At 30.9% G+C, this 19,290-nt stretch overlaps 1 pseudogene; it reads left to right on the top strand.

Annotated features, from left to right (window-relative positions):
* LOC149253238 (protein trichome birefringence-like 11) overlaps window positions 1–14,959 on the top strand; it is a 59,301-nt pseudogene extending 44,342 nt beyond the window's left edge.
* Window positions 14,960–19,290: the final 4,331 nt, after the last annotated feature.

Below are 19,290 nucleotides of genomic sequence, written 5' to 3' on the forward strand. Positions count from 1 at the left end.
GCCTACGAGCCACAAGACTAACTTCTTTGTACTTGCAACAAATTTATAGACAGAGAAAGAGACTGAAGCAACCTCACCTTCTAGGTGGGTTTTCTCCTGAAAGGGTTTCCCAAATCATATCTTGTGTCCCTTATAAATGAACATGTAAACAATAGTGATGTTAAAACCATCATAAAAACACTTTCAAATAAGAATCAATATTCATATCTATTTCTTTCTTGTTAATCATAAATGAGCCATGATGTTCCTATTATTACAATGGAAATTTAAAGAATAAACCATGTTGTTTCATGAGCTATGTATAGTGTTTTTTTTATCTCCAAGTGATCCAAAAATGATTAGCATTCAAACATAACATGAGTTATTAAAGTATGACGATAATAATTATAATATTGTTTAATTGTAGGTCCAAGATGCTCATCAATAGCCTATGGAGAATCGAAAGAGATAGGCCCATTTTGATTAAATAAGAGAAGCGTTGGTCTGCACTTGAATCCTTTCACATGAAATAAATGTAAGTTATTGAAATCATGTTAGGAAATTGACCCACTTTTTGGAATGATGAGTACTACGGAATGATGAGTATTAGAAATATTAATTTTTTTATCATAGATTTTAGGAATATTTCAAAATTAAATATATAACAACAAAAGGAAAGCAAAGTCAAATAATTAACTTTACTAAGTTTTAAGAATATTTCAAAATTAAATAGATAAAAGCAAAAGTAATGTTTCAAAATTCAATAGATAAAATAAAAAACAAAGTCAAATAATTAACTTCACTCATTTTCATCAAATTCTAAATGTTCCCAAAATCCCCAATAAAATTCAGAAGTTCTTGCTTGGATAATCTTCACCTTGTTACCTTATTATATTGTTCATTCACATAACCATTCGTTTGGGTAAATTAAAAAATTAGTGGCCAACTTACTTTTTCTCGAGTCTCTTGCTGGAGTGGGATATTCTTATACAAACACGAGCTCAAATTTAAAAGATACTGGAGACAAACGAACCGGTATTTTTATCCATCCACTTAGTTATATAAAGTTATTGCAAAAATACATTGATCATAATTATATATTTTCCTCCTTTTCCAATCAACTAGTTTGAAAGGTTTCCTCAATATAAACATGAAATTGTATTTTACTAGCAAGAGCTATGAAGGTGAGGAGTCACTTTAAATTACGAGTGGGGCATGGCTTTGAAATGGGTGAGAATAGACAAAAATCTTGAAATTCTGAATTAAAATGTAAAATCTTGAATTAATACAAATTTAATTTTTGTAAAATGTTGTCTACCTTAGTCTTTAATCATCAAATTAAAGTGGCTGACAGAATTTTAAAGTGCCAGCGGAAAACACAAAATTTTGATTGGATTTATTTGAGATAATCCCATTATCTCAAATACAGGACATTATGTCCCACAAATTGCTAAAAAAAAAATGAGTACAACAAAGGAAAAGTTTAAACCATTTATAAATATGAAAATATTCCTCGTAAACCCTTCTTTCTATAATTTTAGTTTCTATTAATGCAAATGATTTAGGTAAACATTCACATATGTAAAAGAATAATATTATTGAAGGTGGGAAATGTAGTTATGGACAATTATTATGACAACTTGGGCACTATAACAATTATACTTATCGAAATATTACGAGGAATTGCAATTTTAGAATGCAAGACAATTCAATTGACTGTGATCATTACATCAATGAATCACCTACGAATTAGTGTGTGTAAACCTCGACTTCAATATTTTTTTTAAACTTATATGTACTCCAATATGGAAATACACCTTGTTAATACTTTCACCACTGTGTATAATTTGTTGTTTCTTTTCTTTTTGTAATTACTGAGACATTATAAAAATAAGACCCTATATGACCCTGAAATAGTTTTCATGAAGAGTTTACATGTTCCCAAATTTGAAGGATGGGAAGTAAAACTAGTAAAACTTCTGGGTCATGGCTTTGATATGGGTGAGAATAAACAAAAATATTGAGGAGAAATAAGGGTATAATTGAGGAGTTTGTAATACATACACAACAATTAGAACATACAAGAGTTGAAATACATATAGGGGCAAAGAAATAGATTATTGGTAAGGTTTAACATTTTCAAGAGGCAATAAAGTTTTCAATTAAGATTTTTGAGTGTGGTTATTTTATCCAATAATTCAACTTCTCCCAAATTCTGATGCATAATGAGTTCGAAACACCTATATTGGATTATTGAAAGTTCATTCTATAAATAAATACCAATGTTCATTAGTTTGGCCCTGTGTATTAATTTATTGCACAGAAAAATTTAAAAATAATAATAATTTAACACAGTTTCAAAAAATTTATTGTTTGATTTCTAGAAAAATTGAACCAATAAAAATACCAAGAAAAGATGCCAATAGTTACACTACATTACTAATTTGTCATCATTAATATGGCAAACCATTCGAGTATTCTGCATGGAATATGGAAAACCATGAGAACAACAATATAAAAATCTGAATTAAGAGACAACCTTAAATGTATGCACATTAAACAATGTGATCTTAATACTTTGTTATTTAGTGTTTATTGTTTACTAGCTCTCAAGGTCTCGCACAAATAAGCAGGCATGACCACATAAAAAATGGAAGCTTTTGTTAATGGTTAGTTTGGGAGAAAATTACTTGTGCCCTGGGCATGCGATGTATTGGATAGACTAACACAAGAAATTTCCACTCACGCCCTCTACGAATCTTTTATGTTGGTACTAAATTTTCGTTCACAATGAGTTACAGTCCTGCTCTCTGCTCAACAGGGCACCGCTCCAACTACTGCTTGACATGGATGAGAGTCGAGGTGTCAGAGTAAGACGTGGGATCCAAAAGGGTAGATGAGTGAGTTAATTCAATAGTAACTTGGCTTAATTGAGCATTGTTCCCCCATCCCTCAAACAACTAGTCGTCGTCCCATCTACAACTAGCAAGTCACATCCATAAGAAATCTAGACACTGGAAAATTCACTGAAGTCATTGGGGAATGTAAAAGCTTCATCCATGGCATACGTCACCATGGCCATGCACTAAGCCAATGATTGGATTAGTGCACGACCCTTAAGAATTGCTTTCATGTATGGCCTCTTGTTTGAGTTTTCTCATTTTCTAGTGGGCCGTATATCGCTAATGCTATGAAAACTTACGTGCATTTGCTCTTTTGAGTTTCTACAACAAGATGTGCTCAATTACATTGCAATCTGACATGATATCGGGTTTTGAGCTCGTTTTATTTTAATTCTTACATGATCTTGGGGTCTCCACTAGCTATGTTTTAATGAGATCTAGATTTGTGTATTTTCCGAACTTAGCTATTTGGCTTTTTTTCTTTTTTCTTCTTCTTCTCCTTCTTCTTTTTTTTTTTTTTTTGAAAATTACATTGCAATCTAACATGATCTTGGGGTCTGAGTTGGTTGTGTTTTAATTCTTACATGATCTCGGGGTCTCAGCTCACTATGTTTTAATGAGATCTAGATTTGTCTATATGCCCAATTCAGTTATTTTATTTTTATTTTTTTCATTTGAAAATATAATTTTCAATAAAAAAATTGTTTTTTGTATTGTTTATAATATAATTTGATAATAAAAAAAAATGTATTTTTAAATTATTTATAATATAGTTTTAATATATAATTTTTTTTCGCTCTTTAAAAATTATACTCAAGTACAATTCAAAATTATAATTTCAACAATTTTCTCATAAATTTAAAAAAAATCCACAAAAAAAACATCAAATAGTTAAACTAAGCTAATCAACATCATTTTCGAATTTGGAGAGCGCCCTCGTAGCCTCACAACAAGGAAAAATAGCTAGCGTTCCCTGTCGGTTTGTTTAATTAATAAACTTTGAAAGATATGAACTAGCTCTCAAATTTTAACAAGGGATACAATGTACCTACTCTCGCTTAGTTTAAATACAATTAAAATTAGAGTCAAAAGAAATTAAAAAAAATACAACTTTATATTAATAAAAATTACAATTAAAAGTAGTCTTTAAGTGCAACTTTCTAGAGTTTTCAGCGGATTTTTGGTCGGAATTTGGCAAAACAAATTGTGTCCAAATCTTTATTTGTGTTTTTACTGGATATATTGTTTCAAGCCCCAAAAAACCCCTGGGGCACTTCTATTGTGAAGAATTCACCAATAAAACTTTTGATTTCAATGAATCCCAGATTCTAAACAAATTAGATCGGAAAATGAATCGAAAAACTTTTCAAAAAGTCTCACTTAAAAACTACTCGCAATTTAAATAGCAAGAAAATTGACCATTGCATTATATAATGTGACATGATTGCACTTTTAGGCATTCTTAGTTTATATATATGCGTAGTCTAACTTATGGATGGAATATATTTTTTCACTGAAATTTGACAAAATAATTTCAATAAAGAATGTGATTTTTGTTATTTAAAATGTTTTTTTGAATGCATAAATAGATTCAACACCCTGAAACCCCCTCGTGACACTCAAATTCTATGTATTAAACAACTTAAACCTAAGTTTTTAAAAATCTTTGTTGGACTTTAGTTAAAGTTAAATAGAAAAAATGCCCCAAAAATACGACTTCTTCTATAAATTAGATTGCATATACATATAGGCAACTAGAGGATAGTTATTAATGTACACATTAATAACACTCTACTTTGAAATGAGATGATTATTAAAGATATTATCAACAACATGTAGTTATGTTCATATGTGGTATGGTAATCGTGTTTGTCCGATTAACTTATTAATGTGGCACAAGCTATGTGCAAAGTCGTTGTCAATGAGATCTATTGTTTGATTGATTTTATACACAACTTGATTATTGATAGAATTACATCAAACATTCATTATACATTTATATACAAAATTATATTTACGCTGATAGGCGCCTCTTCTTGAAAATGGTGAGCCCAACCTTCGTCTACACTTTTTGTCTTGTGATGACATATGTCCTGTGGTGTGTGAAAGACATTTATTCTTAGTTGTGAACCTTCCCCATGCTGCATGATCACGGTCTCCACATATTTCTATGCCAATAGATTTCTAGTGTCTTCAACAATCTGTCGTCCCCTTTGGGGGTTGCCGCTTTTCTCATCCTTTGCTTGTGTCACAGCAGGGTAAAGAGAAAACAAAAAAATATTATAAACAACAGACGAGCCCCCAAACTGATGCGGATGATGTTCCCTCCCTGCTTCCATAAACAAAACCTCCAAGTTTTTCTGTTGGCTAGGCTGAATCATCCATGACCTTGATGAACGCTACCTGGGTTTGATACTAGATTATTCTCATAGACAAAATCTCTTCCTAACGCAAACAAGATCCATAGGATTTCCAATAAAACTCAGCTATGCAATAGTAGTTGGACAAGCAGAGGCTCTCGCATTCATCCAATCTTGTTGAGGCAGACACAAATACCTGCTTGAAAAATAATCGATTCGTCGTAGCTGCACCAAATACTGTAAGGGACATAGTAGTTGGGAAAGAAACATATACCACTGAAGAAATCGATGAAGAAAATCTTTTCTACTGTCAATCTTAATGACGTATGCAAATAAAGCTTTATGTTCGCTTTGAGCTCCATTATGATATATCGGAAGCCTTCCAGAAATTGGAGAAAACCATGATAGGGAACCCGTACAACACCCCCATATGGGGTCAGGGTTCATTGGATCAAAGGGTCCCGTTTCAAATTCAATGGTTGATCTTGTGTGCTTATCTTTCCATTAACTCGAATATAACCTACAATCAGGTTATGTTGATGACAACGATTGCCTTATGTTTTTCTCATGAATTTTTGTGTTCTATTTTTCTCTTATTAGGATTTGAACAACAATCTGCATAACAATCCATAGTTTGAGTGGTTGGACCCTTCTAGAATTAGAGTAAGCTTAATTGTATGATTATAACTAAAATTGTGAGGTTGAATAAACATTTGTCGTGTTGATCATCGTTAAAATTGTAAAATCCAAATTAAATGTTCCATATATATATTTTTTATTTTCTAAGTAAGTTGATAAAAAAAAATAATATTTAATTATTAATTTTATATAATTTAAATATTGTACGAATTCTTCCAAAACGATGAATTTAAATAATTAAATTTAATTATATATTAAAATATTTAATTTAAATTTAAAATCCACAAAATTCCCCCCAAAAAAATCATAACACCTAATTCCAGTGATTTAATAAACACCTTTCGTTATATTTCTTGAATATATTAAGCTCCAAAACACCATATGGTAAAATTTGGGGCATGAGCGTATTGAGACGATTCTCAAAACTCTATCAGAGTAGCCCGCCATTTCGATTATATATCAAGAGATTCCCCTTGTAACATAGCATCATGCGGTAAATGACTGTAATGTTTAGAGACCAAATAAAGAATTCGTCCTCACTTGTTAGCACCAAATTTTTATCTTATTGACAACCAGTTTTGTAGTCCATGACACTGGCCTGTTCTTTTTGCTCCGCCAAACGATCGGTTTTTTGTACAAAAGTTTACAATGGAAGAGAGAAAAAACTTTCCATATAGGGAATGGAATTTAATGCTGAATTGACCTCCCTTGCTCTCGAGGATCATTGGAGAGGCAATGTTGGTTGCACCGACTATAAAATTATCACCTTGCAAAATTTTTTATTTTTCATTTTATTTTATTTTATTTTATTTTTATTCTTTTATTTTTTTTTTAATTGTAATTTTAATATTAATATTTCAAAAGATTTAAACATTATATTTATTTATATAAAAATATAATTTCAATAATTAAACTGATACACTTCTCTTCTTGAAAATGGTTAGGCCAATTTTCATCGCATCTTTTGTGCTCATGCTCATCGGGCATCGTGTGCATGACTTCCATGATATTCCTACACCCTATTCGTTGTTCCACCTATGAAAGAGAAGAAATAGAAGAAGCTCAAAGCTTCTCTACTTTCAATGTTATAACAATCATCATGGTGGTTTATTTTATCGCCTTCAACATCACTAGAAATCACATAATTGTTCTCTCACACATTTTTATGTGTTCTTGATCGTTATTCTCACAACACCTCTAGCTATTACTATGAAGCTTTTCATTAGATAAATGTATTCCATAGGCAAGCAATTGATCCCAACAGTGGTTGAAACTGACTCGAAGAATTTGAGCATGTTAATTTCATTGTCTGTAAAATTCACGACCATAGATGTCTGCCTTTCTCAATGTAGAGCTTCTCGCAGTTAGCCTTGGTGTAAAATCCAATCCAAAATCTAGTAACTAAGGCTTAACATTCTGATTTTCTGAACTTTTCAAAATTGCAATTTAAAAAAATTGTAATTTTGGAAAAAATGAAATTATTGTTTTCTATGCAACAATGTATCAACCACCCTCTAATACCCTTTTCTGAACATTAAATTGTCTATGGATCCACTATCCATAGGGACTCTATTACATTTGTGAGGCATATGTCCATTTGTTTTATTTATTCATGTTACATAGATTTACAAAGTGACCCAATGGCCATTTTCCTTCACTCAATTGTGACTGAAGTTTTTTGGAGGATTTGAATATTGAACCCACAATAGTGGACCACTTTCATCCACCTAAGAGACCTCTAGTGGTTATAAAACCCTATTAGGCCAACACCAATTAAAATAATATTTCCTTCTTGTGCTTGATTTCTATGAAAATTACCAATTCAATGAAATTGTAGACTGAAATAATCTTACTGTATCCCTTTTATTAGTAAGTCACTCGTGTGACCTGCTAAGCCATCGAACTATTGTGAGTGTTTTATTTGAACCCTGAGCTTTGTCTGCCACTGTGATAACGTGGTTATTTTCCTTCCCACTCAACAAAAAATGTGAATATTTTGATATTCCAAGGATTTTAGGATTGACTAAGATTCTCTTGGGATTTCAAGATGTTTAGCAAGCCAAGCTTTGTTGGTTGGAGCTCTGAGTTTTGCTAGCTCAAAGTAAAAATATCATTTTTTATTTTATTTTTTCTTTCTGGGATATAGGTAATTTTAGAAGTTATGGACAAATGATTCTTTTTGTTTTGAAGTGCAACAAACCACTGAACACAAGGATCTTCTGTTTAGATTATTTTTAGCTAAGCTTTTAGAGTAGAGTGCACTATTCCATTGAAATCACCCAGAACTTGCACTCGATCTCAACGGTTATTCCTTTCTCTAAGGGAATTGAACCTTGGTGGGTGGCATCACATCCAACCGCCTTGATCGTCAAACTCCAACCCCATTGAGAGCAATAGAATTTTGCAAATAATATGATGTTTTTTTAGATTCCATTGTCATCAAGAGTTCATGCGCGTTCTGTTGGCATTATGATAAATTTGTTGTACTTGATGGCAACCCACTTGTAGCAGAACAAGTCACTTGTACATGGTAACTAGATGAATCTACAAAAGAGATATTAGATGTGATAGAATACAATGACAGTAGTATTTATAGATGTGACGAAATGCAGAGCAACTTCAAGGAATCAGTTCAGAAGGCAACTCTCTCAGATGAAAGATCACAATATAGCAGGTAAATAACAAGAATGAAGAAAGAAAGGTATATGTAGGTTAACTATATACCAAGCCGCATATACACGTGGGTTCGCAGATCAAAAGACGCGTATAGCATATACACACACTTTCACGGAAGGAAAGGCGCGTACATGTTGGAAAACTTAGTTTTGGTCTGTGGTATTTGGTCCATGGTATTTTGGTATTGGTCCATGGTATTTGGTCCGAAGTGTTGACCCTAGGTATTTGGTCCAAGGTATTAGTTCTAAGTGGTTAACAATGTAAACATTGAAACGAGAACTGATACTGTTACCCGTTTTGTAGAGATAGCAAAAAAGTGACCCGATTTTGAAAAGGGGTGATGCAGAACACACATGTTTTTTTTAGAGCATAGTTTTTGGCACTTTAATTTTTTTAAATTCTTGTTATGTACATTGTGTTTTAGAATGGTAGTGATTTTCATGCTGATTTAAAAAAGTGGTTATTCTGCATCACACCCTTTTTTTTTAAAACCTGTTTTTTTTACTTTAACTTTTCTAATGTATGAAATGTAAATAATTATTTTGTAAATTTAATAATTTTCGAAGTGGTCTTCCTCTTCATATTTTCTTGTTTTTATTTTTATTTTTATTTTTTTTGTAGTGAGGTTTTTATTGATTTTCATATTTAAAGAAGAAGGTCGATATTTTTCATTTTCAATATTTTACATATTTATACATCGTTAATCAAATTTTCAATCCAAATGAAATAATTGTCTCTAAAAAACAAATAAAAAATTATATATAAAAAAAGACAAAAATAAAAAATAAAAAATGTTAAAAAAATATATCTTATAAACCATAAAACAATTTGGAAAAAAAAAAAAAAACAAAATTAATATAGATATATATAAGTCAGTAAAAATTGAGGAAAAGAAAAAAACATGAGCAAAAACTAGGGAAAAAAAATTAAAAACAAACTAATTAAAAAAAAAAAATTAATTAATGAAAAAAATTATCTCACAAACCATAAAAGAATTTGGAAAACAAATATATATATATATATATATATATATATATATATATATATATATATATATTAAGTAAGTAAAAAAAAAAAAAAAAAACTAGGGAAAAAAAAACTATTAAAATTAATATTTAAAAAAAAAAAGTGTATGTTTTATTAAAAAATAAAATGTAATTATTTTTTATTAAACATAGATATTTTGTTTAAAAAAAAATCAAAATTTAAATTTTTTTTAAACAATCTTTTTTATTATGAAAAACAAATTTCTTTTTTATTTTTATTTTTTATTTAAAAATAAAATTATTCAACATATCTTTTGTATTTAAAAATAAAATAAACCTATATTTTATTTTAAAAAAAAAAAAATTAAATTTAAATTTTTTTAAAACAATGTTTTTTTATTTTAAAAAAATGAAAATTAATTTTTTTTTTAACAATTATTTTTATAAAACCATTTTTTTTTATAATTAAAATCAATTTTTTTTTTTAAACCAATTTAATTTTTTTTTTAATTTAAAATTTTAAAAATTTCAAAAAAAAAACAAAAAAAAAAAAAAAAAAAAACTAAAATTAAAAATTAAAATCGTTTTTTTAATTAATAAAAAAAAAAATATGTTCGTGGCCCCCGCCGGCCGCCCGTGGTGGCGCTGTCGTGGGTGGAGAGGGGCCTGCGCCCCCCGGCCGCCCGTGGCGGCGCTGCCGTGGGCGGAGACGGCAACACCACCACGGGCGAGCGGGCGGGGGCCACGAACATTTTTTTTTTATTAATTAAAAAACGATTTTAAATTTTTAATTTTTAATTTAGAAAAAAAGGTTTTAATTTCTTAATTTTTTTTAATAATTTTTAAAATTTTAAAATAAAAAAATAATAATAATAATAATAATAATATTTTTAATTATAACGAAGAAAAATTGGTTTTAAAAAAATAATTGTTAAATAATAATAATAATAATTAATTTTCAATTTTTTTTAATAAAAAAAATTTGTTTAAAAAAAAATTTAAAAGTAATTTTTATTTTTTTTTAAATATAAAATATAGGTTTATTTTTTTTTTTAAATATTAAAGATATGTTGAATAATTTTATTTTTCAATAAAAAATAGAAATAAAAATAAAATTTGTTTTTAATAATAAAAAAGATTGTTTAAAAAAAAAATATTGATTTTTTTTTTTAACAAAATATCTATGTTTAATAAAAAATAATTACATTTTTTTTAATAAAAAATACACTTTTTTTTGTTTTTGTTTTTTTTTTTTTTTTTATAATTTGAATTTTTTTTTTGTTTTTTTAAATATTAATTTTATTAGTTTTTTAAATTTTTTTCTTTTTTCTTTTTTTTTAAACTAGTTTGTTTTTATTTTTTTTCCCCAATTTTTTCTAATTTGTTTTTTTAATTTCTCTATTTTTACTTATTTTATATATATATATATATATATATATATATATATATATATATATATATATTTAAATTTTTATTTTTTTTTCCAAATTCTTTTATGGTTTGTGAAATAATTTTTTTAACATTTTTTGTTTTTTTATTTTTGTCTTTTATATATATTTTTATATTTGTTTTTTAAGTAATCAACATTTTAATCTTAATTTTAGTAGCTTTTAATTTTTTTTAATTTTCTATTTTTTTTTTTAAATCTAGTTTGTTTTTAATTTTAATTTTAATTTTTTTTTTTCACCCACTTGATTTTTTTTTGTCATATATATCTTTTTTGCCAATTTTTTTTTATTTACAAGATTACTCATTTTTTCCCAATTTTTTTAAAATAATTTTTTTACTATTTAATTGTTGATAATTTTTTTTTTTTTAGTTTTTTAATTCTTATCATTAATTTCGTTCTTTTTACATTTTATGATTTTTTTTTTTTCATTTTTTTTTCTTTTATATTTTTCTTTTAATATATATTTTAATCTATGTTTTCTTTTTTTGTTTTTTTTTTTGTGTTTTTTCATTGTTTTAAATTTTTATTTTTATTTTTATTTTATGTTTTCATTATTTTTTTAAATTTAATGTTTTTACGGGGTCATGATAAAATATTTCATGCCATTATTTCGAAATGTTGAAATTTTACTTTTGAAAAAAAAAAAAAAAAAAAAAAAAAAAAAGGTCTTCTTCCAGAATTAACCCTTTTTGTTTTGAGGGTGTTTTTTGGATAATTTTTGCGCAAAAAATTGGTTTTCACCGGCATTTTTAAAACATGTTGAAAATTTACCCAAGAAAAGAAAAGGTGTTATTCCAGCATCAACACTTTTCACTTTTAGCACTGTTTTTGATGTTTTTTAGGGTTTTTTGGCCAGAGTTCCCGTTTTGAGTTTATAGTTCTCGTTTCAAAGTTTACATTGTTGGTTTTGGACCATGGTATTGAGTAAGGACTAAGACTATAAAAGGAGGAGAAGATCATTAGGTCATGATGCAAGTCTCGAATATCTGATGAAGTGTGAGATCGAGTATGCAAGTTATAGGTTTATGATGCTGGGCCAAGGAGGAATGTCAGCGGTTGATGGAGGACAAGATCTAATGATGGATCAGGATCTTATGGCTTGGAATGAATCATCTCTATATTGTTTGATCATGCTTATTCTAGATCTGTATACTGACACGTGATGTTCAATAAATATTATGATCTGGGTATAACTGAAATCTGGAATAGTTGCAAAATTATGAATGAATATTTACAGATGTATACGCTGGTTGACTTTGATAAAAGAGAATATACACGCAGGTTAGACACATCTAAGTAGCGTATACCATATGAACTATGATGTTTGAAGTTACAACTGGTTATGGTTGTTGATACAAAGTTCTGAGGTTTGGTGACTGTTTACTGGTGACAGTATTCTACATATTCAGATTGGTTGATTGTGATTAGTTTCAGTGTTGATGGATGAAATCTAATAATGGATTGAAGGATTATAAAGACTTATCTTTATGTGATCTGATGGAGTAGATCTCGTTGTTAACACATGTATTATCCTTTTGTATGTAATGATCTGGGTATGTCTGAAGTCGGGTATATTTGATGACATATACGTTGGTTCGCTTTGATGAAGTTGCATATACACGCTGGTTCGGCTCTTCCAAGTAATGCACTCTGATGCATGGTTTTTGATGATACAGTTGGCTCTGAATATTGTTGCAGAGTTTTGGGTTCTTCTCTGTGTTCTGGTTTTCAGTGATTAAGTTGTTGGGTGATTCAGAGAGTAATGATTGAGTATTTAATGAATGGGTAATGTAATAGTTGTATTACAGTGGTGATTGATTTTCAGCTTCAATGTTGTTGATGGATCCATTATGAAAATTGGATGAAACATGGCCTTCAGATTATGGTGTTGTGTTCCAAGAGTATCTAGTCTAAAAATTTATGAAACGTGGTATTTGGAGGAAGAAAGAAGGTCGTAGCCTTCTGTAGGTTAGCCTCTACATACTAGTAAACACATCAGCTAGTACAAGAGCTAAGGGGATTGAAGCTCCCTTCTAGGAGTAGCTGGAGATTGAAAGAAGGTTGTAGCTTTCTGCAGGTAGAAGCCTGTGTATTGGTATGAGTCTGCACCAGTACATTGTTGTAAACATATTTTCTTATTATTAAAAGAAGACAAAGACGACAGCAACAGGTGGTTTTTAGCCACATTGGGTTTCCACCTTACATCTTGGTGTTCATGTGTGATGCTTATGTGTGATGGTTCCTTTTGTTATTAAATGCACATGGTTAATGTTTAGTGTTTAATAAAGTATTGATACTCAGATTAAAGATCAACATATGATGAATTAACATAGTCATTAGTTTGCTGGATATACGCTTGTTTCCTTAAACACAGTTGCGTACACACGCGAGTTGCTTTCATTGAAGTAGTGTATATGAAATTGAGTAAGAAAAGAAAAGGATTATTGACTTGACTAATAATGATTCAACTCCCCCCTCCTCTCAGTATTATTTCCATCACGTTCATCAAATTTGCACCCAGTTTACCAACTGCCATCGATCTGATAATTGTTCATAAAATGCTCAATGAGAAAAAAAGGGTTAGCACCGGTATACAATGTTGATAAATGTTGAGTGGTTATAAGTTTGAAAACATTGATTTGTTTGTCTCTGTATTTTTCTGAACTTATATTCTTCTCAACATTCATCAATATTTAATGTCCATTTTGAATTGAACTTCAAGTTCAATATAAATAGCTTCTTGAAGAGGATCTACAACATACATGTGGTGTTTGTGGGTGATTCCACTAGGAGGAACCAATGGGAGTCTCTAATTTGCATGCTTGTAGAAGCAATTCTGAACAAGAAACAGATTTATGAAGTCAATGGAAATCCCATAAAAACCACAAGGGATTTCTATCCTTCAGATTTGTAGATTACAATTGTACAATAGAGTATTACAAGGCACCATTTCTAGTTTTCCAGGGCTACCCACCTAGAGGAGTTCCTCATGAGGTCTAAACCACGCTGATAGTCGACACCCTAGATTATACTTCACATCTCTGGTCTAATGGGGATGTGCTCATCTTTAACATAGGACATTGGTGGAACTATGGAAATACAATTAAAGGGTACGTATGGTTTTTGATATTTCATTTTTGAGGATTAAAAAACCATGTCAGTTTAAGGAATGTAATTTTTTGATAGAAGTTTTTTGTAGGGGTTGTTATTTCCAAGAGGGAAATACAGTGGACATGAAGATGGATGTCAAAACCACACTCTAGAGAGTAATGAAGACATGGGTTGAATGGTCTCTCCAACATGTCAAATCTGAAAAAACCCATATATTTTGCGTAGCTACGCTCCTATTCACTACAAATAATTTTGGCCTCACTGGTCCATTGCAAATGCTTTCAATTCATAGGATGAAACATCTATGTACTAGATGCAAAAAAAGAAAATAGAACTATTCTTCTATGTGATTTTGATTTTGAATTGGTCACAAGCTCATGACTCAAATATTACAACATGCTTTCCTCTTAAATGGTAGGATTTGAAGATTTTTAAGGGTATACTTGTACTTAAAAGCTTAATCTCATATATGTGTCTTTCAACATCTTAAAATGCATAGGACGGTCCTGGAAAACTGGAGGGAAGTGTTATAAGGAATCTTGGATAGATTTTATTTCTACTTGGTTTCAATGGGAGCCAGTAAGTAACCAAATCATGTCCGAATCAATCAGACAACTCAATGGCAATAAGAATGTGCAATCATTAAACATAACATATTTGATCGAATTCAGAAAGGATGGTCATTCCTCATTGTACTATTTGGGGAATGGGCATGGACTGGATCCACTCCACAAGAAAGATTCCAGCCAATGGTGTCTACCTGGTGTCTTGGATACATGAAATCATCTTCTTTATGGCTACTTGCTTGCCAATGGATATGAAATAGATATGAGCACATTAATGAACAAGGGATAACATTATTGAGTAACCTACATTTCTGGATGGTGTAAAATTTGTTTCCCTAGTACCACACCCCACAAAATGGGAGGTGGATTGTTAAATTAATTTCATAAACAACAAAAATATTTGTTGATAAGAGTTCCTTTTACTTAACACATGCCCCATGATCCAGGGTGCATTCTTTTGGAGAACGAAATAATAATTTGCAGTAGTGGTAGAATGGAAAAACATGACCCTTCATGCAATATATGCTTTAAAGTTTGGCCATATCCTCAAAGATCATGGCTCCTATATAATTAACATAAAGTAGAATGGCCAGACCATCTACATGTGAAGCAAAAGTCACATTTTTTTTTTGGGTTTTCTTCCACCATTGGGGTTTTCTTGTTAGAACTTGTATTTCATTACTCAGGGACGTGTAAACACGTGAATTGTACAAATTACACAAGAATTAAATTAAAATATGATTGATCTACCCTCTTATGCTTTTGGGTAAAGGAATATCCACTTTGTTGATGGTTGTAACGTTAACAAATTAAAAAAAAAAATGAACTTAAGTTTGGAAAATTTGAAAAAGGATGAATTGAAGATTGTGATATTTTGGGTTATTGCATAGTTATTCCTGTGTTTTCACATTGGAAAAAAAAGAATGTATGACCCTGGTCTAGGTTCAATCTAGCTCAAGAAAAAATAAATTAAGGTAGTGAGCTGACTACTTAGTGTGTGGCCTTTCATAAGGTGAATTGGGTCATTATGGCTTCCCCATCCTCAAACAAGCCCCTGATCTAATCAAAGGTGAGACCAGTCTCAGGGATTAGGCATGTTGTTGAAGGCTTTCTGGGTAAGGTAATGATCCTTCTATTGAAGGTCTCGAAGCCAAGGAAGCACATGGTAAGAAGCCATCAGTATTTAGTAGGTCTTCTTTTAAAGAACAACCTTGACTTGTGCAGGTTGAGGGCATATTTTGCATGTACGTTATCAGAAGCTATTACATGAATGATTGTTGTGTAGGTTGCAATGGATCATCAAGGAATAGATGTGGCTCAAGGCTTGCAACATTGTGACACAACTGATCGAGACCCAAATTCTTACCCTGTTTCTGAGGAGAATGTGGGACTGAAGCCAAGTCCTAATTTAGAGTCCATGGATGGAGACATTAGGGAGTTATTGGAGTCTCAAGAAAGTGGTCATCTGGAGAATCAGAGCTTAGAAGATATTTCTTTATCATTTATGTTACAGGGTGAGATTGTGCACTTATGGTTCTGTGGGTTAGTTCTTGAACTTATGTTTGGTTTCAACATTGTAGAGCAGCCAAGGTCTAGGTATTATGCTTTTAGTACATAAAGGTAGGGTTCATGTTTTTCCATTTGGCCATCTCTCCCTCCATATTTTTTTCACTATTTTGCTGAGGGTGCAAAGCAAGAAAAATCCTTCCATAGTGGCATGTGCCTATCACAACTTGCAAATGGTAACGCTCTTGGAAGCCTCCCATTAAGCTCTATAGTTTAAGTGTAATTCAACCCAAACCCCGTCAAAATTGAAATTCAATTGTAATAATCTCCAATTGTAATTCAAGTGTAATAATCTCCAACTGTAGAATAATACTCAGTGTGTGTTTTCAGGAAGTATGAATATAAACTGAAAATATAGTTATCACCAGTAAACACAAAAATTCAAGTGTAATTCAACCCAAGTCCTTTCAAAGATGGAATTCAAGTGCACTAAACTCCAACTATCGAGTACTCAATGTGTATTTCCGGGGAGTATGAACTTAAATTGAACTTACATTTTTGAACAATAAACACAAATCAATTAGTGGATTAGTAAAGAATTCCTCTGGTTTTTCGTACTCTCAGTGAGGATAAGAACATTACACTCTAGATTAAATCAATAATAAATTGGATCATTATTATTAGTATTCTAAACTTATGTTTAGCTATTTGAATTAAGATGGTTAATCTATTTTATTTTAGTTTTATATTTTAAATGTTTGTAGAAAGTTATTTATAGTTAAATTAGAAGTAGAAAAAATAGATTAAGAAAGATTTAAAATTGCAAAACATAGATTAGTACGTGAACAATTGATTGTTTAATGTATTTATTAAATGTATAAAAATGTCAAATCTACTATATAAATTTTTTTTAATTATAATAATTTATTATAATTCTAAACCATTTTATGTTCATAAAAATATATTTTATTATATAAATAAGTAATTGATAAAAAATATATTTTATTATATAAACAAGGAGCCACTGCCGTGGCAGTCGTCCCTGCTGGGGTCTGCAGGGAAGTGCAGAACTTGGAAAAGTTGGGCTGGCAGAAATTGTTCCAAGTTTGGAAAGGATGGGAGGCAGAGGTCAAGGAATAAATGGAGTGAACCACAAATAAGTAATTCATATAAGTTGTTGAAGGCGGGCAGGTACTCTCAGCCGTAAATGTTGGCTCGTTGCATTACAAAAACAGTAGTGAAACTGATGACAGCATAAGCTCACCATACCTATGATCATTTTGACATTTACAGCAATAAAATGCCAGGGCCCTCCTAGACTCTCCTTCCTGCCCTTTGGAACTTGTTGCAAAGATTTTGAGATAGCTATAAAGATATACATAATCAACAAGAAGAACTTACTGGGAAGATTGAGCCCACAGATAAAGCAAAAGAAGCCATATTATTAACTTGATATGCAACTGCAAGAGAGCGAAGTCCCCCATTTCCAGCGGGGTACATAGGTACTCAATTTGAATTTACAGGGGTTTTTTTTCAGAGAAAACGAGACTTTTGCAGGTCAAAATGGATATAAAATGTTAAAACTTGGCAATTTTTTATATATTTTGGAGTGCCATCCCCTAAAATTTGGGGGATCTCTTCAACTGTCTCCAATACTCGTTCCCTCAATCCCCAAATGGGAATGAAACATAACATAGATAAATATTCAAAACCCTATATTTATATTCTTGCCAAGTAATTCTGTCATTTAGGCAATTTTCACACCATTTTTTATAGTTGATTGGAATGCAGGCCCTGCTGGAAGAATGAACTCGAAATACAGAAAGCTAGTTACCCTGTACTCTTTGAGACTGTTCTGAGTAGAAAAAGAATCAAATAATTGTTCAGAGTACGTCTCGAGTCCTTAAAATTATGATTCTCCTCTATCATCTATATTGTATAAGTTACCTATGACTAGGCCAATATCAGAAAATTAACAGCACTCTAATCATAGATTCAATAAGATTCAAAACCGTAGGAGCCTAAAAGGACACGATTCATGAATTGGAATAGCTTCCAGAATTGGAAGCCCCTACTAAATGATATTACAATCTTGAATAAAAGAATAATTTTGTTTCAAAGGTTTAGCCCATGAGCCAATACACATCCATGCTTGCTTCCAATAAGGCTTTTGCAAAACCACGTCGATCCATTCCATGGCATCACACACCGCTATGCCTTCACAAATCTGCCACTTTGAGATATGATCCACATAAATATATCACAGCATCATCCATTGACATTGCATTCAAGCATGAATTGACCCTCTTTTTTTAAATACTTAGCGCAATATGGCTTGTATTTATTAATACCTATCTCTAACCACGGCTTCAAGTTGCCATTAAAATGCAAAACATGAGATTTTTCTATATCAAGCTGATCAATTCCAAAGTCATGCCCTAAACCAACTGAAATCCAAGAGTCTTGCAGGCGATGGGTCATATTGTAGAATGTAATCAGACTTGCAGACAATGTCCCAAATCTCCACGGAATATTATACCTATTTTGTTGTGGAACAGGGAAAAAGCAACATTAAGATCAATAATATTCAATCCAGACATCCATGCACATGCATTTCCATCAAAACCATTTGGGAAAAACTTTGAAGAGTTAAGGTACTTCCTCAAGTGATGAAACCTTACTTCACAAATCTCCATGGCACCATTTACCTTCCCATGCAAATTAATACTCCAAAGAGGTGTCAGGTCCCTTTGCACGACCACACCATCATCTAGAAATAGCACTTTGTTCAGTCTTGGAAAAATTTCTGAAAGCCAAAAGTGAGGATGATTGAAGTTAGACAAGTATTTACGTGTGTACCTCCTGAGAGTGGATGCCTGGTTAATAATTTATCCAGATTTCCATGAGTCGTGCCAGAGAAGTTGTAACCAGTGTTGAAGTCAGTATCTTTGGCAACTATATATGGCTTTGTTTGGGAAATAATAAGCTAAAACCATTCATTGGAATGATATAAAAATCCATGGGCAATCATTAAGGAAAGTACAAAGGATGGTACATTAATAGAAGTAAAGCAAGATAGTTTTTTTGCGTACATTTGTTGCAGAAGAATTTGAG

This window comes from Pinus tabuliformis, chromosome 7 (assembly GCF_031772625.1).
Source record: "Pinus tabuliformis cultivar Carrire ecotype Pingquan chromosome 7, CPIR1, whole genome shotgun sequence".
Classification (NCBI taxonomy): domain Eukaryota; kingdom Viridiplantae; phylum Streptophyta; class Pinopsida; order Pinales; family Pinaceae; genus Pinus; species Pinus tabuliformis.